The 22810-nt window shown below is 40.1% G+C and overlaps 1 long non-coding RNA gene across 1 annotated transcript; it reads left to right on the forward strand.

Annotated features, from left to right (window-relative positions):
• Positions 1–2473: 2473 nt before the first annotated feature.
• Positions 2474–20924, forward strand: LOC119732727. Its single transcript, XR_005271589.1, has 3 exons — positions 2474–2624; positions 4417–4559; positions 19740–20924. It is a non-coding gene; the product is annotated as an uncharacterized LOC119732727 (long non-coding RNA).
• The last annotated feature ends 1886 nt before the right edge of the window (positions 20925–22810 follow it).

Genomic DNA, 22810 nt, shown 5'->3' on the forward strand with positions numbered 1-22810 from the left:
AACAGTGAAAAATCACGGTGCGTGCACAAACCTTTTAATCACAAAACACAATTTCGTCCATAGCACTCTGTATATTTCGCAAAATCAGTCAAGAATTGACTAATCATTGGAAAATCACCAATACAATTCTTTGTTTCTTCTTAATGACAGCAAGCTGGACAGAATAATTTCACGGGGTGTTTAGTATGGTCAGTGTGATTTTTTTACGCCAAATAAGCCAATTTTTGATAAAAAATCAGCACCAGTAGATTACTTTTGGGATTAATGCAAATGATCCTGTGTGCCTTTAACAAATTATTGGAGCCTTACATGTAGCAGCTTGTTGGGGCCCTACATTTTAAATAAATGAGTGGAAAGAAAAAAGTTTCATTCTGCGAAAGAGAATTCAAGCAAAAAACAAAGCAGCTAGCTGTTACAACCTTAAACATTCCCACTTCATTTTTTCCCAAAGATCTTTTTTTATTTTCCCACCACACGCACCCATGAGGTTCTTGTGCATGCACATGGGCATGTTTCCGTTTGTTTTAACAGGGACTTGATTTATAAGTCGTCGCCACGGATTGTTTTCCAGCTGTTTTTAAAAATGTCTCACATCTCACTGATCAGTTGTCTGGTTGACTGAATCATATGTAACTCTCCGTACTGTTGAGATATTGTACACATGTATGCTCTGGCAATTTTGTTTAATCAAAATTGCATCAGAACTCAAAACTAATGGCCAGAAAGTGCATGAATGCAGGTGGTTTTTAATGGACTAACTGAAATGCGAGTGACGGAAATGCGTGTGACAGCATTTTTCCCCAGTAACTTAAAATACTTTTTATGCCCCGCCGCGAAGCCGAAGGGGCATACTGTTTCCGCCTTGTCCTTCCGTGGGTGGGTGGGTGTGTGGGTGTGTGTGTGGGTGGGTGCTCTTGTATTGTATATACGCTCGAGGACAGACAACAAAAGGAGCACAAAGGAGCCTTTGATCCTCAGACGACGGTGCCTATTGTTAAAACCGGTCCTCGATTGTACGGTTATGTGCTTAGTCTATGGGAAAGTGTTACATTAGAGGGACAAAGGGAAACACAATAGGTTGTCCTCAGGGGTATAGTAAAACACGACGGTGTGGGTGTGTGAGTTTGTCTTACATACGCAGTGTGGACTTCCGAACAAAAGACGTCCACATAATGTAGGTAGCACCGACGTTGTGTGGACTTACCCCACGTCCACACAGTGTTTCCCCATTTCTGGAAAACAGGTTTAGAGGCATTTTTGGGTTAGGTTTATCTGTAGCAGAATGAAGAGAAACACTAAAGGGAATCATAGAAAAAAAATTGGGTTGAAAGAGTTTTCACAGTTTGAGAAAAATGAGTTTTTTCACTGGTTTTTCTTAACTACACGAAAGCAATGTAAAGTCCACACTAGTCATGTGAAACAAGTATGGGTGTGTGTGTGTGTGTGTCCCGACATATCTTGTCTTTTTGCATTTGGAGCCGAAAGGTCAAGGGTCAAGGTCACAGTGGCTTAAACAATAAAAATCTTGTATTTATTCTGAGATCAAAGGGATTAGGGATTAATTCATATAAAACCTACAGAAGACACTAATGCTGTCAATGAACGTTCCATGTGACCAAGGTACGGTAAGTGTAAGTTGATGTTAAAAGAGTGGTGTTATGTCATGGGAACAGTCACGGTTGCGGGGCATTTGTGTTTGTAAACACACCTGACTTATTTTCATTGCAATTAGTATTTTGAGCACACTGAAAAAGTTTATAAAGGCTGTTTGAAAAGACTTAGCTAAGACTTTTCCCCTCCAATACAGTTAGTTGTTGAATATATTTTGTTACCCTCATTTAGTATGTTAGGTATCTAGTACATTTGGTTGTGGTCCATTTGGTTTGAGGAAATTTTTCAATTAAAACCAAGACAATTTTTGGCACGCACTTTTCACGAAATGCGAGTCACGGACGGTTTTGTCCAACAATGCCATGCTCATATTTAGTATCATTTAATTTTCATAATACCATACGGTTGATGCCTTATAGGCCTATATTGAGTATTTCCAAACCAAAAATGAATTCTCTTTTTTGTAAAAAGTACACCACTAAGATTGGAAAAAGGATGCAAAAAAGTGAAATGCGAGTGACTCTGGAATCGCCCATATTGATCTTGTCGATCCGGCATGCAGGTTGCAATGTGACGGCTGTTTTTTGTACAATCTCTCAACCGATAGTATAATAATGTGTAACCATACAGTCTGAGCGAATCCATTTTACAAGAAACAGCCGTCGTATTGCAACTCGTTGTAACATATTTTCAACTGTTGCCGTAGCTTCCAATGTGTAAGCAGAAAGGCCATGTAAAAAAACAGAATACAATTTATTCCCTTCAAGAGAGAACTGCACAAAGATAGAAAATGTTTCGTTTCCTTGTGATTACTGTTATTCCTGTTTTGTTATTTTTGCTCAAACAGCTGATCGAAATCAACCAGTCTGAGATAGTTCTCTTAGTTGGGGAGATATTTGGGTGGTAACGAAGCAGTGGACCAGGCAATCAATCGAGCACACCATTGAGACATGGATCAACCTCCACTGATTGACAGAGTTGTGCTGACTAAGATTTACACCATTGATGATAAAGTAAGTAGCAAGTTTGATTCCTCTTTTGTTCCATGGTGTAGCCTTTATCCTTGAATGAATTGAAAAGTCTTTGGTTCATATCCTACTGCTTGATTTCTTTTCGGAAAAAATGTTGCAACCTGACGCCACTTGTTTCTTCATATCATCTCATTGAAGGTCGTTCATTGCATAAATGATGATACGACATGAATCTGGGACTGAGAAACATATCTGATGCGCTTGTCTCAATCCTGTTGCGCTGGTTCACGAAAGAGTTCATCTATTTACAAGTGTTCCGTGTTATTTTGCAATAACACTTACGTTTTCACTATTTAAGGCGTGCAGAAATCGGCCTCCGTACCATACAATAGTAATTAGCGGTAATTAAGCTGTTCTTAAGTAGATTTTGCATGAGATTTTTTATTCTTAAGTTGAAATTTTGCAAACGCTGACTCATACACTTTCGTTTGGTGTTGGAATGATCGTTGTGCTCAACATTCTAATCAAACACATGAAAAACTCATTCTTAGCGGGCGTCTAATTATTGAACTTTAACTCGTTCTTAAGCACAAAATTCACGGGAAAATCCATTCTTAAGTTGCGGATCTTGCATTTTGGTGACGTTAATTAGCTTTTAGTGAAGGTTTTGCTCTTGTGCTCAAAATTCTAATTAAAGGTGAAGAATTAGCACTAATTAGGCTATTCTTAAGCATGTAATGCACGGGATTTCTCATTCTTAAACTATTGGTTATTGATAGTTAATCGAATACTAGGCCTATCTGTTCACGTTAGAATCGTGCTTGTGCGCGATATTCTAATTAAAAGTCAATTTTGGGGGTCTTTAGGCGGTGCCCCCTCCCAAATGCACGGGGGGTGACACTTTAAGAACGACGGTTTCGAAGGTTAGACGCCCCCACCTACTCGCTGCCATCATCAAACCTTTTGTGTGCAATATCTAATTAAACCTCACTGGGCTCTCGGACTATAACCTCCCTGATTTACCTACGAGTGAAAATAAGGTATCAAACGCGGACTGTGACCTTATCACTATCACAAATACCTTCAAAGAGAACATTTCGACTGCATGTATCTCAGACTGTTAACACTCGAGGTGAAGCGCTGTACTCGCAGCATCATCAAACTTACCTTTGTGTAAACAGAAAAAATACAGTAGCATGAGGAGGGAGAATATACTGAAAAATTGCCTGGGTTAATTTTACCCAACAAAGGGTGAAAACTAGAACTAGGTACCCAAACTTGGGTTGTTCTATAACCAATTGTTTGGGTTAGAATTTCTGCTAAATTCAACCCAAACTTGTCATTCAAGACCAAATTTAATTTGGTCTGGTCTTGTTTGACTATACATTTCTACTACAAGAATCATCCAAATCACTCATGTACGGAAGACGGATAGTGCCACTCAATAATATATAATATATTTTTTTGGTACTTGTGAAAATATTTTTTTGTACAGCGACCGCCCACTTACTATGTGGCGGCCGCCACTTATTATCTGGTGGCGCCGCCACTTATAAACTGAGTTATGTGATGCTACTTGGCTAACTTTGTAGTTGTCCGGGGTTCAAACCCCAACATGTATGCACAAAGATTGGTATACATTTGGAATCAGATGCATAATGCATAACTTGCAACTTTGTTGATCTGCTACTTATTAGGTTGTGTCTGAAACGGGCTTCTAGAGCTATGGCTACGGCTATCATCAGATTGTTGCTATGTAATTGTCATGGGTAAAGACCTAGACAATATAGCTCTAGCCATATCAATTTTTTTAATCTGTTCATTTGTGCATCAGATCTTGACTTCCACCAGCATCTCTGATGTACGGTGACTGGTGCTGCCATAACGGATCCTTATCACTATCTGATGCAACAGCACTTCACCTCAGAGATCTTCAAGATTGAGATCCAAAATCTCCCAAGACATTTTGGATTTGCGGTGAGTTTGCTCCCTAAATATTCAATCATCATCATTATGGGTGTTGTCACTCGCAGACGTTTTACGTCCATTGTGATTCGTGGCGCCGAAGCCATGCATTGAGCTCTTCTCGGTTGAAGAGAATGCGCCTAACTTGCATTTCGTCCAGTCCGCCTAGGTCCTGGCCAAGGGCAATCCACTGGTTTCGGGTGTATATATGCTCAGCCTCGGTGAACAGCCACTGTTTCTGCTCGCTTGAGTTGGGCATGCGAGTAATGTGCGCCATGTACTTGACGTGCTGTTTTAGACAAAACTCGCTCGCTTGGGATGTCCGGCAGATTTGCAGTATCTCACTGGCGTTATACTTGTACACGTAGGTGTCCTCACCGTCCATGTTCTTCTTCTTGCTGAACCTGCCTTTGACTAGCTTTCTGCAGAAATTCATCCACAGGCTGTCAAGCTTGTCTTGTTCGGAGGCTCGGAGTCGTTCGGTTTGCACTGCATAGACTAGTCTGCTGCGCACCATCGCCTCCAGCATCCGGACCCGTGTTGTCATCTTCAACTCCTTGTCCGTCAGGACACCCTATATTTCCGCCCACTTTGCCCGTGCAGAGCTGATCTTCTGAGTGATGTGTTGCGGCTTGTTTGGGTCGTCGGCTAGCACGTGCCCGAGGTACTTGAAGGTCCGGACATTGCCCAGGTCCTCCCCTCCGACTGTGATCAAGCTCTTGCTGTTGCGCGTCTCCTCAGGCGTGTTCCAGGACATGCTGACCGTCTTGTCCCCTGCCACGGTGAGCCCATAGTTCTTGAACGTCAGGTAAAGGACATTCATCATGCCCTGCAACTCCTCGCGTGTTTGTCCCAGCATAAGTATGTCATCAGCATAGGTGATCACTGTGGTCACAGCCTCGCCTCTCGCAGCATGTTCTGCCCGCTGCATCCTGTTTGTACACTTGTTGGTGATGTCATATCGGTGTTGCACTCCAGCTCCGGGATACTCGCGCTCGATCTGGTGTAGTGCCACGCGCATTACGAGGTCGAGCGCATAATTGAATAGCACACATGACTCCACGGCTCCTTGTCGCACGCCGCGGTGGATCGGGGCTGGGCGTGCCGTCAAGGTTGGCCTCCGATTGCTCATAGGTCGCCTCGATGATGTCCATGATCTTGTCCGCCTCCTTGCCTAGCCTCACACGCAGCATCTTCCACAGGGTGGGGCGGTGTAGGTGATCGTATGCCGCCCACAAGTCCACGAAGCATCCCCTGATCGGGCTAGCTAGATTGCTGGTCGACTGGCGGGCTATAAAGATGCCATCGGCTGTGACGCGCGCACGGCGGAAGCCCCTCAATAATGATAATCAACCCTCGATAATGATAATCAGGCGCGGATCCAGGATTTTTTTAGACGGAATGTTTTTGCCTTTTCTTGTCATTTGGACATTGTAGATCAATATTCCGACGGGTGCCGCCTTGGCACCCTTGAGCATTTCTTTTTTAAAGGGAAAATACAACATTTGCAAACATAAAACGAAATGATCAAATTATCTCGAAAACCCTTACTGAATTGTTAGGGACTGAGAGTCTAAAGCATCCTGCAAAATCATTGCTCCTGGTGTGCTGACGTTTTCAAGAAAAGTTGTATTTTTCCAACGCTGGTCGACCGACCAGCATTGGAGAAAACTGGCTTTTTTCAAAACTGTTTTTAATTTTTCATGTAAAGTTATTAAGACTTTTCTTTGCAATTGATTACACACCTGCGAAGGGGTACAAGCCTGCTTGGCCCTGCTAGACTGATTCTCTGACCTTACAATTCCCATTGCTCCGTTTCATCTTAAGTGGGGTCAGGGAACTAGACGGCAAGTATATGATAGGTTTTCAATCTACAAGCCCAAAACGTGAAACAAGTCCGTTCAACAATATTTTCTATAACATACCAGTCCTCCAAATCCATTTATTTCTGAAAATTGAAGCAAAAGCAAATGTTGTACATTCCCTTTTATAAACAATAAAATATAAAATAAGTTTTGCATTCATCTCTACAAAACTTCATCCAAACTTGGAGGTGCCCATCATGTTTGGGGGTAAACAAATATTAATACTGTTTTTCAATAATTTATTTATTTTATGCATAATATGCAAATTAGAATCCGCCATTATCGATCAAACTTATATCCCTATCTCCTCATGAATTTGCTTAATACTATCAAATGAGGTGTCAATCCAAACCCATGGTTTGCAGGGTCACTGATTAAATTGAAGCTACATAGATACTGAAAAAGTAACACATTTTGTGCAAAAATACGCAGATTAGCTCAAATCATTATTTTAAATACAGTGTTTCCTACATATCTTGATCTATTGTAAGGAGACACAAAATTTGCCTACGGGTGCACACCGGTAAATAGGCCCTAAATCCATCCGCCGAGCTCATGAATAAAAGTTATACCCTCAAAATATTCTATATTAGAGAGTTCTGAGCGCCATAAAATTGGGGATTGAAGAGATATGGTAATGAACCTCTAGCCTTGACTTGGGGCTTCCAATTTTTAGCATTTTGGATGCTATTGGGCTCGAAAGTGGTGCTATTTTGCCATGTTGTGGAGGGATCGTTTTTCAAGATGGCTACTTGTCCGCTTTGGGGAAAATAGGGGTCGTCTTCTTTGGGTGACAATATCTCAAAAAGTCAATGGTCAACCCACAAAAAAATGAAAAGATAACGAAAGATGACATATGTTGATCATCATTTTTCTGTGCAGCTTGAATACCTGTGAGAGTTCTGAGTATTTTTAAAAGAATTTTGAAGTATGGGCATTTAGCACTAGTCTATGGAAATTTATTTGCAGGGTTGCATCCCTACACTGCAAAGCAGAGATTTGATTTTATTCACCACACAATTTAACCTATGTACGAATCTCGATCATGCCATATTACATAAAATTAAAACAAGAGTAATTGTACAAAATGTAAAAACTTTATCCAGGGTGAACAGTTTGGCCCTGCTTAAAATACATGCATTGAAAGTGCACTTTTGGTTCAAAATGTACTTAAAGTGCTGTGCATTCTTGCGTCTGTACTTTGCGCGTAGATTAATATGACATGGTTGTGATTGAAAGGTGGAGGTGCAGAACAAAAGGTAGTTCAATATTGTGCTTTGTATACAAAAATTTATGTTCAGAAAACGTGGACATTTGGAGGAAGTTTTGTTTTTGGAAATATCTTTACTGGATTCTTTATGATTAGACATCCAACCCAAAAAAGACAAGTATTATTTTGAAATATCGTAAATTACATGTCGAACATGTCAAAAGTTCACCATTTCCCCTTCAGATTAAATTTTGTTCAGGACATAATGATGTCTTACATCAAGAATGACTCTCCAAATTATATTTTAATTTGAGTTAGGGGAAAGACTGCCCTGCTGAATGCGTTAAAATGAAACTGACGGACATTTATTAAGTTTTGCCAAAGTCAAATAATCTTCGATCTTCATTTGTTTAATAAAGAAACTGAGAAAAAGACGCGCTTTTATGGGATCCCCTATAGCGGACTTTCGGCAACGGTGCACTTTTTGGGACGGTTAGGTGTCGCCTGGAAAGAAAACCCCACTAACCTATTAGAAACCAATACCATTGACTATAAATGATGATTAAGCGCAGTTTAATCAGGTTTATGGACGCGCGGACACCTCGAGAATTTTGAGAAGATCCCTGATGTGATAGTTTACGATTACGTCACACGCTAAACGCGTGAATAACTGGCGGTCATTGGTGGAAAGTTCTTTTGCGTACATGTAGATAGCACGCAATAGTTTGGCGGCGCGTCATTTATGATTCCACCTCTGACCGGGAAAGAGACATTTTTGTTTGCCCATGAAACTTAACCCACCACCACCACCCCATCAGCCACCTTTGCCTTTTCACCCTCTTCTTTGCTCTATTGGGTTCAGAAGCTCCGCTTTCTTTTACTTTTAATAATAATAAGTGCCAGCCGCCAGATAATAAGTGGCGGCCGATGTACAAAAAATATTTTCACATGTACCAAAAAAATATATTCACACTTATTGAGTGGCACTGTCCGTCTTCCGTGCTCGTGTACTTTTTCAAGTTACGGAATTTAACACGAATGCCATGTTTATGTTCGTCATGGAGCCGAGCCGCCGGCATTTTAGAGTGCTGAGTCGCAGTGTTCAGGACGCGCTCAAGTTTCCATCATAATTTTGTGGGAAATCAGGTTGCATTCTTAAGATGATATTCAGTTAATTGAAGCATATATTCGGTACGTATATTCACATATGCGGCGCTATAGGATCTTTTGGCCTAGCCTGTGCACAATCATTTTTTCGACGGAACTTGCACGAAATAAATGGCATACTGTGATAATTATGTGTGCAACGCCCTTTAGCCAATCAGGCTGGTCCTAACGCTTGACCACCGGTACCAAATGAGGAAAACAACGTTATAGCCGATTTTGGCAATGTATACACCTCCAGAGTTGGAAAATATGTGATAGCATTGCAGCGGTGGCAGTTTTTAGGGTGCAATCACCCTGGTTTTGTTTCAAATGTCTATCAAAATGCTTGTTACCACTTTAGGGGCGGTTTACCTTGCGCATGCGCACTATAATCATTTATGCCCTAATTTGATACTGACCAAATCCACCGCTCTTTTCAGGGCAACATTAGGTTTGTGCGCATGTCCGTGCTTTTTGCTCGTACAACACGCCCTCTTGTGGCCGAATTGTATCCAGTCTCTTTTGGAGTAAAAACAGCTCACCGGAGGACGTCTTTTCAATCACTTTTTCATATTACAAATAAGTTTTTGATATTGGAGATATAACAATAAATCGACAGAAAAAGGACTATAATTTTTTCATCAAATAGGACTGTGAAATTTTGCCAAGACTCTTGATGAAAAAAACACCTCCGAAAAAAACTAATTTGATTGCGACGTTTTATCAGTGTCTCAATCGGAACGAAAATAACGTTCACGTTTACGTTTCTTTGAATTTGTCGTCGTCTGGCGTATACTGTGTTTTATTGTGCAGTTGAATGGCGAAAACCACACTAGCTCCGTGTTCAGTAAACCAACCAGGGAAACAAATAATTATATACCTGCGTGCGTATCGTGAAAGTATCGTATAAGGCGCTAAACAACCATGCATGCGGATGACGTTTGGGAGAAAAAAATTCGCGGGCGGTCGGGGGGGGGGGGGCCAAGCGAATGTGAGCCTCTGGAACAGCGGTGGATAGTCTGCTCACCCCATTTTTTTCCATGTCTTGATCCCCTCTCCCAAACTTTCCAGGATTGTTGTTTTACATGTTTAAATTGGGCGGAAGAAATTCGTCACCGTTTTCACGAAGAGCCACATATGTGGATTTTAAAGAAAAGGCGTTTTCGAGAAAATTGCAAAAGAAGTTTCTCATATTTTAAAACTGCAAAATATACCATTTTGCAACAACTTTGTGCAGCAAGAAAACCATCACACGATTCTACGAAAGCTGAAGTTTTACATGAACCCGGTTATAAGTCTTAATACAGCAGTTAATAAGTGAAAATTTATGAATAAAGATATGTGGCTCTTCCTGAAAACGCAAATTCAGGTTTCCGAGATATTGGCCCTTTCTGTTCAACGTGTATTTCCATTAATAGGCGCGCGTGAGCGCACGCGCGTAGCTGAAATGTAACAAAGATATCGTCGCAGAGCTGACAAACCGGCGAATCGACCATTTTGGCGATTTCGACTTTTTGTTATTTTTAGGCTTTATGAAGGTTGCTCTTTCAAGTATTTATGCCAAAATTCTTAATATTTGTCTGGATTTTGAGATTCAGAGCCCCCCTTGTGGCGAATCACTCACAAAAACAAATCCATAATTTGACATAGTGACGAATACGAAATTTCGCTGGTAACCAGCTTATGTAAGGTGTGCGTTCCAAGTACCAACGAATGTTATTCGTCAGTTTGTCGGATTGCGCGTGCGTGCACGCGCGATCCGACAAACTGACGAATAGCATACAAACATTTCGCTGGTAACCAGCTTATGTAAGGTGTGCGTTCAAAGTACCAACGAATGTTATTCGTCAGTTTGTCGGATTGCGCGTGTGTGCACGCGCGATCCGACAAACTGACGAATAGCATAAAAACAGTGTGAAGAACAACCGGATATTGCAGATTAATGTAATTTGACAAACTGACGAATGCGTTTACGATCAAATAAAATCATATCGCACAACTTCTCTGATTAAATAAGTGACCTGGTGGATACTTAGTTTCATATTTTATTCAGAATATATACTAACATTTTTTTTATCGAAACATTAAGGGTAAAATACGGCGCCCGGAGAAGTGTCCAACTTCAAACGCGAATTACTCCAAACAAGGTTTTTGCTTATTCGTCGGTTTGTCAGCTCTGCGACGATATGTGGCTCTTCGTGAAAACGCAAATCTCATTTTCCCTACTTTTACGTATTTCCGTGCAATGGGTTTTCTACGCGTTGAAAGGGCAAAAATGTATGTGGCTCTTCGTGAAAACGCAAAATGCATTTATCAAGATGTTTGTCCCTTGCAACATTAATGTAACTTAGAAATTAATGATGTTTTGCTTTCAGAAACATGTCAAAATGGTTAAGTACATTGTTTCAATGCAAAATAGTGAAAAAAACAAAATCGAAAAAGTTGTAATTTTTGACATATGTGGCTCTTCGTGAAAATGGTGACGAATTGTGTACAGGTTGTCTGTCCAACAAAAAAAATATAACTTCGAATCGGGCATTTTTTAAAAGTGGGGGCAGTATTCATACTTGATGTCTAATTGTTGCTGAGGACCGTTCCCAATGCTTTTTAGTTGGTTTCATTATAAGATGTTTCGTTCAAAAGATAGTAGAGCAAAACGGGACTTGAAAAACCACCTAAGCCATTTTTGTCTGAAATTATATCTCCTGTTCTTCCAAAAATCCTTGATTCAAATGATAAACTGAACCATAATGACCCATCCTTTGTGTGTTTAACTCCGTTTCAAGGAAAGTGGCCCAAGACCAGGGGCGAAAATCCCGGGGACGTGGGGTATGTAACCCCCAACACTTTTTGACAAGGGTAATGGGCTGTTGAATCGAACCCCCCCCCCCCCTTTTCGGATGAGGACAAAATATCGGATTTCGAGGTATTGTCGAACACCCACAACCAAAAATGTATACATGTATACTGGGGAATGAAATTTAACTCCAGCAAATGTAACATCATGCTGCTCAATTCAACCAAAACTTGACACCAAATTTAATTTGGTCTTGTATGTACAAGAATCATCCAAATAACTCATGTACTTTTTCAAGTTACGGAATTTTGAACACAAATCACGTATTTATGTTCGTCATGGAGCCGAGCCGCCGCCATTTTAGAGTGCTGAGTCGCATTGTTCAGGACGCCCTCACGTGAATTGCCGCACAGCTTATCGTGGTTAAAAAAAGTCAACAACTTGACAAGTTTTCATCATAATTTTGTTTGAAATCAGGTTGCATTCTTAAGATGATATTCAGTTAATTGAAGCATATATTCGGTACGTATATTCACATATGCTGCGCTATAGGATTTTTGGGCCTAGCCTGTGCACAATAATTTTTTCGACGGAACTTGCACGAAATAAATGGCATACTGTGATCATTATGTGTGCAACGCCCTTTAGGCCATCGGCCTGGTCTTAAAGCTTGGCCACCGGTACCAAATGAGGAAAACAAAAGATATGGCGATTTTTGGCAATGTATACATCTCCAGAGTTGGAAAATATGTGATAGCATTGCAGCGGTGGCAGCTTTTAGGGCGCTATCACCCTGGTTTTGTTTCAAATGTCTATCAAAATGCTTGTTACCACTTTAGGGGCGGTTTATCTTGCGCATGCGCACTCTAATCATTTATGCCCTGATTTGATACTGACCAAATCCACCGCTGTTTTCAGGGCAACATTAGGTTTGTGCGCATGTCCGTGCTTTTTGCTCGTACAACACGCCCTCCTGTGGCCGAATTGTATCCAGTCTCTTTTGGGGTAAAAACAGCTCACCGGAGGACGTCTTTTCAATCACTTTTTCATATTACAAATAAGTTTTTGATATTGGAGATATAACAATAAATCGACAGAAAAAGGACTATAATTTTTTCATCAGATAGGACTGTGAAATGTTGCCAAGACACTTGATGAAAAAACACCTCCGAAAAAACTAATTTGATTGCGACGTTTTTATCAGTGTCTCAATCGGAACAAAAATAACGTTCACGTTTACGTTTCTTTGGATTTTTCGTGGTCTGGCGTATTACTGTGTTTTATTGTGCAGTTGAATGGCGAAAACCACACTAGCTCCGTGTTCAGTAAACCAACCAAGGAAACAAATAATTATATACCTGCGTGCGTATCGTGAAAGTATCGTAAAAGGCGCTAAACAACCATGCATGCTGATGACGTTTGGGAGAAAAAAATTCGCGGGCGGGGGGGGGACCAAGCGAATGTTAGGCTCTGGAACAGCGGTGGATAGTCTGCTCACCCCATTTTTTTCCATGTCTTGATCCCCTTTTCCAAAATTTCCAGGACTTTTGTTTTACATGTTTAAATTGGGCGGAAGAAATTGTGTACAGGTTGTCTGTCCCACAAAAAAAATATAACTTCGAATCGGGCATGTTTTTAAAAGTGTGGGCTGTATTCAAACTTGATGTCTAATATTATTGTTGATGAGGACCGTTCCAAATGCTTTTTAGTTGGTTTCATTATAAGATGTTTCGTTCAAAAGATAGTAGAGCAAAACGGGACTTGAAAAACCACTTAAGCCATTTTTGTCTGAAATTATATCTCCTGTTCTTCCAAAAATCCTTAATTCAAATGATAAACTGAACCATAATGACCCATCCTTTGTGTGTTTCACTCCGTTTCAAGGAAAGTGGCCCAAGACCAGGGGCAAAAATCCCGGGGGACGGGGGTATGTAACCCCCAACACTTTTTGACAAGGGTAATGGGCTATTGAATCGACCCCCCCCCCCCCTTTTTTGGATGAGGACAAAATATCGGATTTCGCGGTATTGTCGAACACCCACAACCAAAAATGTATACATGTATACTGGGGAATGAAATTTAACTCCAGCAAATGTAACATCATGCTGCTAAATTCAACCAAAACTTGTCATTCAAGACCAAATTTAATTTGGTCTTGTATGTTTAAGAATCATCCAAATCACTCATGTACTTTTTCAAGTTACGGAATTTCGAACACATATGCCGTGTTTATGTTCGTCATGGAGCCGAGCCCCCGCCATTTTAGAGTGCTGAGTCGCAGTGTTCAGGACGCCCTCATGTGAATTTTCGCACAGCTTATCGTGGTTAAAAAGTCAACAACTTGACAAGTTTTCATCATAATTTTGTGGGAAATCGGGTTGCATTCTTAAGATGATATTCAGTTAATCGAAGCAAAATTCGGTACGTATATTCACATATGCAGCGCTATAGGATTTTGTGCCTTTTCTCAATCGGAACGAAAATAACGTTCACGTTTACGTTTCTTTGGATTTTTCGTGGTCTGGCGTATTACTGTGTTTTATTGTGCAGTTGAATGGCGAAAACCACACTAGTTCCGTGTTCAGTAAACCAACCAGGGAAACAAATAATTATATACCTGCGTGTGTATCGTGAAAGTATCGTAAAAGGCGCTAAACAACCATGCATGCGGATGACGTTTGGGAGAAAAAACATCGGAGGGGTGGGGGACAAACGCATGTGAGCCTCTGGAACAGCGGTGGAGAGTCTGCTCACCCCATTTTTCCATGTCTTGATCCCCTTTTCCCCAAATTTCCAGGACTGTTGTTCTACATGTTTAATTAGGCGAAAGAAATTGTGTACAGGTTGTCTGTCCCACAAAAAAAATACGTAACGTCGAATCGGGCATGTTTTTAAAGTGGGGGCAGTATTCAAACTTGATGTCTAATTGTTGCTGAGGACCGTTCCCAATGCTTTTTAGTTGGTTTCATTATAAGATGTTTCGTTCAAAAGATAGTAGAGCAAAACGGGACTTGAAAAACCACCTAAGCCATTTTTGTCTGAAATTATATCTCCTGTTCTTCCAAAAATCCTTGATTCAAATGATAAACTGAACCATAATGACCCATCCTTTGTGTGTTTAACTCCGTTTCAAGGAAAGTGGCCCAAGACCAGGGGCGAAAATCCCGGGGACGTGGGGTATGTAACCCCCAACACTTTTTGACAAGGGTAATGGGCTGTTGAATCGAACCCCCCCCCCCCCCCTTTTCGGATGAGGACAAAATATCGGATTTCGAGGTATTGTCGAACACCCACAACCAAAAATGTATACATGTATACTGGGGAATGAAATTTAACTCCAGCAAATGTAACATCATGCTGCTCAATTCAACCAAAACTTGACACCAAATTTAATTTGGTCTTGTATGTACAAGAATCATCCAAATAACTCATGTACTTTTTCAAGTTACGGAATTTTGAACACAAATCACGTATTTATGTTCGTCATGGAGCCGAGCCGCCGCCATTTTAGAGTGCTGAGTCGCATTGTTCAGGACGCCCTCACGTGAATTGCCGCACAGCTTATCGTGGTTAAAAAAAAGTCAACAACTTGACAAGTTTTCATCATAATTTTGTTTGAAATCAGGTTGCATTCTTAAGATGATATTCAGTTAATTGAAGCATATATTCGGTACGTATATTCACATATGCTGCGCTATAGGATTTTTGGGCCTAGCCTGTGCACAATAATTTTTTCGACGGAACTTGCACGAAATAAATGGCATACTGTGATCATTATGTGTGCAACGCCCTTTAGGCCATCGGCCTGGTCTTAAAGCTTGGCCACCGGTACCAAATGAGGAAAACAAAAGATATGGCGATTTTTGGCAATGTATACATCTCCAGAGTTGGAAAATATGTGATAGCATTGCAGCGGTGGCAGCTTTTAGGGCGCTATCACCCTGGTTTTGTTTCAAATGTCTATCAAAATGCTTGTTACCACTTTAGGGGCGGTTTATCTTGCGCATGCGCACTCTAATCATTTATGCCCTGATTTGATACTGACCAAATCCACCGCTGTTTTCAGGGCAACATTAGGTTTGTGCGCATGTCCGTGCTTTTTGCTCGTACAACACGCCCTCCTGTGGCCGAATTGTATCCAGTCTCTTTTGGGGTAAAAACAGCTCACCGGAGGACGTCTTTTCAATCACTTTTTCATATTACAAATAAGTTTTTGATATTGGAGATATAACAATAAATCGACAGAAAAAGGACTATAATTTTTTCATCAGATAGGACTGTGAAATGTTGCCAAGACACTTGATGAAAAAACACCTCCGAAAAAACTAATTTGATTGCGACGTTTTTATCAGTGTCTCAATCGGAACAAAAATAACGTTCACGTTTACGTTTCTTTGGATTTTTCGTGGTCTGGCGTATTACTGTGTTTTATTGTGCAGTTGAATGGCGAAAACCACACTAGCTCCGTGTTCAGTAAACCAACCAAGGAAACAAATAATTATATACCTGCGTGCGTATCGTGAAAGTATCGTAAAAGGCGCTAAACAACCATGCATGCTGATGACGTTTGGGAGAAAAAAATTCGCGGGCGGGGGGGGGGGGGGACCAAGCGAATGTTAGGCTCTGGAACAGCGGTGGATAGTCTGCTCACCCCATTTTTTCCCATGTCTTGATCCCCTTTTCCAAAATTTCCAGGACTTTTGTTTTACATGTTTAAATTGGGCGGAAGAAATTGTGTACAGGTTGTCTGTCCCACAAAAAAAATATAACTTCGAATCGGGCATGTTTTTAAAAGTGTGGGCTGTATTCAAACTTGATGTCTAATATTATTGTTGATGAGGACCGTTCCAAATGCTTTTTAGTTGGTTTCATTATAAGATGTTTCGTTCAAAAGATAGTAGAGCAAAACGGGACTTGAAAAACCACTTAAGCCATTTTTGTCTGAAATTATATCTCCTGTTCTTCCAAAAATCCTTAATTCAAATGATAAACTGAACCATAATGACCCATCCTTTGTGTGTTTCACTCCGTTTCAAGGAAAGTGGCCCAAGACCAGGGGCAAAAATCCCGGGGGACGGGGGTATGTAACCCCCAACACTTTTTGACAAGGGTAATGGGCTATTGAATCGACCCCCCCCCCCCCCTTTTTGGATGAGGACAAAATATCGGATTTCGCGGTATTGTCGAACACCCACAACCAAAAATGTATACATGTATACTGGGGAATGAAATTTAACTCCAGCAAATGTAACATCATGCTGCTAAATTCAACCAAAACTTGTCATTCAAGACCAAATTTAATTTGGTCTTGTATGTTTAAGAATCATCCAAATCACTCATGTACTTTTTCAAGTTACGGAATTTCGAACACATATGCCGTGTTTATGTTCGTCATGGAGCCGAGCCCCCGCCATTTTAGAGTGCTGAGTCGCAGTGTTCAGGACGCCCTCATGTGAATTTTCGCACAGCTTATCGTGGTTAAAAAGTCAACAACTTGACAAGTTTTCATCATAATTTTGTGGGAAATCGGGTTGCATTCTTAAGATGATATTCAGTTAATCGAAGCAAAATTCGGTACGTATATTCACATATGCAGCGCTATAGGATTTTGTGCCTTTTCTCAATCGGAACGAAAATAACGTTCACGTTTACGTTTCTTTGGATTTTTCGTGGTCTGGCGTATTACTGTGTTTTATTGTGCAGTTGAATGGCGAAAACCACACTAGTTCCGTGTTCAGTAAACCAACCAGGGAAACAAATAATTATATACCTGCGTGTGTATCGTGAAAGTATCGTAAAAGGCGCTAAACAACCATGCATGCGGATGACGTTTGGGAGAAAAACATCGGAGGGGTGGGGGACAAACGCATGTGAGCCTCTGGAACAGCGGTGGAGAGTCTGCTCACCCCATTTTTCCATGTCTTGATCCCCTTTTCCCCAAATTTCCAGGACTGTTGTTCTACATGTTTAATTAGGCGAAAGAAATTGTGTACAGGTTGTCTGTCCCACAAAAAAATACGTAACGTCGAATCGGGCATGTTTTTAAAGTGGGGGCAGTATTCAAACTTGATGTCTATTGTTGATGAGGACCGTTCCAAAAGCTTTTTAGTTGGTTTCATTATAAGATGTTTTGTTCAAAAGATAGTAGAGCAAAACGGGACTTGAAAAACCACTTAAGCCATTTTTGTCTGAAATTATATCTCCTGTTCTTCCAAAAATCCTTGATTCACATGATAAACTGAACCATAATGACCCATCCTTTGTGTGTCTAACTCCGTTTCAAGGAAAGTGGTCCAAGACTAGGGGCAAAAATCCCGGGGGATATGGGGGTATAACACTTTTTGACAAGGTAAATGGGCTATTGAATCGACCCCCCCCCCCCTTTCGGATTTCGAGGTATTGTCGAACACCCACAACCAAAAATGTATACATGTAATACTGGGGAATGAAATTTAACTCCAGCAAATGTAACATCATGCTGCTAAATTCAACCAAAACTTGACATTCAAGACCAAATTTAATTTGGTCTTGTATGACTACACATTTCTAGTACAAGAAACATCCAAATCATTCATGCCCCCACAATTTCTTTTGAAAACGGAGACCGTTTGGCTTAAAAACGGTGGAATTGTGTAAATATACCCAAGGATCAACTCCCTGGTTTTTGGGCTTCCATCTGAGGGCAGGCGTGACAAAATCACGGATGAAAAATGGGTCCTATTTGCCTGAGAAAGTGGAAGGATGCCACTTGTAAAATGGCTACATGCAGGCTTGGTAACTATTACTTTTCGGGCGGTGATTTTATTTGGGTGTGAATATTTAAATATGTAATTGGCTAATGTACCTAAAATTGAAAAGAAATGAAAAGATGAAAGACAAGACAATAATTTAATTTTTGTTTGAGAAACCCCAGTGATGTTGGCTCGCATGTTACTTGGTCCTGAACTTTGTTGATTTTACACAGTTTTCAATGGGGCTTGAATTAGTACATTATACAGTGGACCCACAAATGCTGTGTTTATGTTCGTCACGGAGCCGAGCCGCCGCCATTTTAGAGTGCTGAGTCGCGGTGTTCAGGACGCCCTCACGTGAATCTCCGCATAGCTTATCGTGGTTAAAAAAAAGTCAACAACTTGACAACAAGTTTTCATCATAATTTTGTGGGAAATCAGGTTGCATATAAGATGATATTCAGTTAATTGAAGCATATATTCGGTACGTATATTCACATATGCGGCGCTATAGGATTTTTGGGCCTAGCCTGTGCACAATAATTTTTTCGACGGAACTTGCACGAAATAAATGGCATACTGTGATAAGTATGTCGGCAACGCCCTTTACGCCATCAGCCTCGGTCCAACAATTTGGCCATCGGTACGGTACCAGTTTGACAAAAACAAGCGTTATAGCGATTTTTGGCAATGTATATACCAGTCCTCCAGAGTTGGAAAATATGTGATAGCATTGCAGCGGTGGCAGCTTTTAGGGTGTTATCACCCTGGGTTTTTTTTTTTCCTTCAAAATGTCCATCAAAATGCTTGTTACCACTTTAGGGGCGGTATATCTTGCACATGCGCACAATAATCATTTATGCCCTGATTTGATACTGACCAAACCACCGTACGTATACCAATGACGAGACAATTAGGTTTGTGCGCATGTCCGTGCTTTAGCTCGTACAACACGCCCTCTTGTGGCCGAATTGTATCCAGTCTCTTTTGGGGTAAAAACAGCTCACCGGAGGATGTCTTTTCAATCACTTTTTTATGTTACAAATAAGTTTTTGATATTGGAGATATAACAATAAATCGACAGAAAAAGGACTATAATTGTTTTATCAGATAGGACTGGGAAATTTTGGCAAGACACTTGATGAAAAAACACCTCCGAAAAAAACTAATTTGATTGCGACGTTTTATCAGTGTCTCAATCGGAATTTCTTTGGATTTTTCGCCGTCTGGCATATTACTGTGTTTTGTGCAGTTGAATCGCGAAAACCACACGAGCTCCGTGTTCATACCAACCAGGAAGGAGTTGAGTCGAGTCATTTGCTTGCAGTGACTTGAGTTGAGTCGAGTCTGTTACCCTTTCGACTCGAGTTGAGTCGAGTCGCCAAAATGGTAATACAATGTAATACAGGTGCTAATGTTTGATTTCTGTGATCTTGATACCAGGTTGGGCGTCTGAGTGCAGCTATCTGTCCGCCGCGCACATTCATCGCTGGGTTCAGACCTTCCGGGAATATGATCTGCAGTTCTGTGCTCTTCATCTGCCCCAGGAGTCCTAGAAACAGTTGGCGGATCTTGTACAGTTCAACCACAAAACAGTATGTACTGCCTTGGACAGATTCCTTTTTAGACTTTTCCACAAAGTTGCAGAAAAGCCTTAGTTTTGTGAAGATTTTTTGTTTACTTCATTTTGTTGTATCCCAAATCTCCTAGACTTTGCTCATGCTTTTTTTTTGTGCCCGGTACATTGGACATAAAACATAGTCATATCCCTACGAAACTTAAGATAGACAAAGACCACATACTAATGTTGTGCATAGTGATGTGGCGTTGTCATGACGACATCATGTGTACTGTGATGTCATCTTAAAGGAGCATATTTTTAAAACCCATATCCCAAAAAATAAAAGTTTGTATCGTATGTTGACAGGGATGTGTTAGAGATGAAAATTGAGGCGATGTCATGATGATGTCATCATGTAATTGTATAAAATCCATCAGGGGTGCTCCTTTTTTTTTTTCTTCTTCTTCTTCTCTCTCCTAACTGTATGTGCATGTTTTTGTTTTCTTTACTGTTCTTATTGTCTGTACTTGAATTTTTACCTGTGAAATTAATAAATGAAATGAAATGAAATGTATATGGATTTTTGAAGTTTTGACAATTATGGCCATATCTCATGGAAGGCAGGATGCTAAAGTCAAAACTTTTTGTAATGGGTTTGTCAGGTCATAGATGCTTTAAAAAAAATTGACATGTGTGACATAAGTTGCATCTTAGCTAGCCAGGATAGCCTTACGAAGTAAATCAACTCCATATCCCACATGCTGTCAGCGTGCAGCCATGCACCAACACTTACATGGATTGCCAACCTTCAGCATTTCTAGGCCTCTGACATGTTGAAATAAAGTTTTCATTAGTGTTAAGTTTTCTTTCATTATTTTCTTTGTGTTACCATTAAATGTTTTTATTTTGGAAATTGTTTTTGCATTGTGTTGATATTTGTTTTTGTTTTGAGTTACAATTTGAGTTTGATTAAACAATAGTTGCTCTTTACTTGTGGGACGTGTGATTAGGATTAGCAAAAAGTAATCCATGTCCAACATGTTCACGGAATGTCGATCAATATTCCTCCCAGCAAACTTTGCGAGTAAAAAACAGGTTTGAATGAAAAGACAATTACAATCAACTGTCTTAAAAGCGACAAGCAAGGATCAAAATGTCAACTCTATCAGTTGTGACCACCTCAAAGTTGCTGTGGTTTTTATTTTAGGTTAACAAGCTATTAAATGAAATCATAAAATGCAAAGGTTACAAACGTTATGGAATTTGCGGCAAAACTTACCATTTTGTCTCTATAAAATTCCAAAGAGTGAAATTAGGGACTAGATGTTTCAGAGTGAAAAATCACTCTCATTTTAGATTGAAAAAGTCTGAAAAAGAACCACTCTAGTCGAAGTCGAGTTAAAAAAAATTGATTGTTTTGGTCGAAGAAATTTTACTCTAAAATGTCTAGTCCCTAGTTTCTGACTGGGGGAGTGAATCTTCACTCGAATGGAGTGAATTTTCACTCTTTGGAATTGAGAGAGTTCGTCTTGGTGCCTCCTGGGGATTGTAGGCTTGGCCTACCTTTATGACGCTTTCATGGTTCTTCAACTTGCACTTCATTCATAATGCCCGGAACCCAAAGCTCATTATGATCGTGATTTGAACGGAGAAGCAATATATCTTCCCCTGCCATCGCAGATCCACAAGCAAATTAATACTAAATCTAATAACTTACCTCGTCTGGTCAATAACTTGCAAGTAAATGCTTTGATATCAGAACCGTTTGTTTTATTGATTTGCAAAAGCAATATACATTAGAAAACAAAAACAGGTATCACACAAAATTAAGGTAATTGAAGAACAATATACTAAAATTAGGAAAAACAGACACTTATTTAAAGAGAGAAGCCAAGGAGAAGACTCCAGTAAGGCCAAAAAAAAGTCTCCAGTTTCTGGTATGCGCGCGCGTCGCCGTAGCCATGCGCGTCGGCAAAATTAAAAAGTTTGTTTTTCAATGAAAGATGATGTCTCAACACCGCCAAACTCACTGGCTTGACTGGAATCCTGCTGCTGCACAATTTTAACGTGTTTTTAGATGGGGTTATGATCGAGAATAAGCTTTATGTGGTATCAAATTTCCTAATTTGTACAGAATCGTTTAGTTTTTAATTTATGTAACAAAGGAGGTCTGTCAAGATTGGTGTGACACACTCACAATCATAAAACACATGAAGTGAAATTTCAGGATATTTTTCACAAAAAGAGCAGTTTGGGGAATCTTTTCTGCCAATTTTGAAATGAAAATTATTAAAGGCAATGACCCCATGGAACAAATTAAAATAAACAGATCTCAGTCTAGTTTCAATAGTACATTTACAATTGCGCGTATGAATCACCTCCAAGTCTTCATTCTCCAAATTAATATTAAAAGCACTATTCCTAAAGGTCTTTTGCTTTTCTGACATGAATTTATCAATCATAATGTTGTAAGTAAACTTACGGATTTTCTTGGCCATGATAAGGTTATAATTTAAAATAATTGTAATATCATCACCCTCTAAATGCGTATCACAAAACCATTCCTGATGGATACAATTAAGTAGGGTGTTATACTTTGTTCTGTCCTTGTAAGAAATGTCATATTCAATTATTAGTTCCTCAAATAATCAAATATTGGGTTTTGGTTCATTCAATAGATCCTTCACAGAAATACGAATCATCCAAATTACTCATGTACCTTTTTAAGTTACGGAATTTTGAACACAAACCATTTAAGACATAAATGTGGCCCCTATAGCATCAAATGTGCCCCCTCGAGATGAAAACAAAACTTGCCCTAAAATGTCGAATAATTTGTTTTCTGATTTCCCGAAATGGTATTGAGAGTTATGGTTGAACGAGGAAAATGAAAGCCCCAAAACCCTTACAATGCGCCCTGAAAATGGGTACTTAATGGCCGGTCTTGAAGAGC

Source organism: Patiria miniata, unplaced genomic scaffold (assembly GCF_015706575.1).
Source record: "Patiria miniata isolate m_02_andy unplaced genomic scaffold, ASM1570657v1 HiC_scaffold_24, whole genome shotgun sequence".
NCBI classification, from domain to species: Eukaryota; Metazoa; Echinodermata; class Asteroidea; order Valvatida; family Asterinidae; genus Patiria; species Patiria miniata.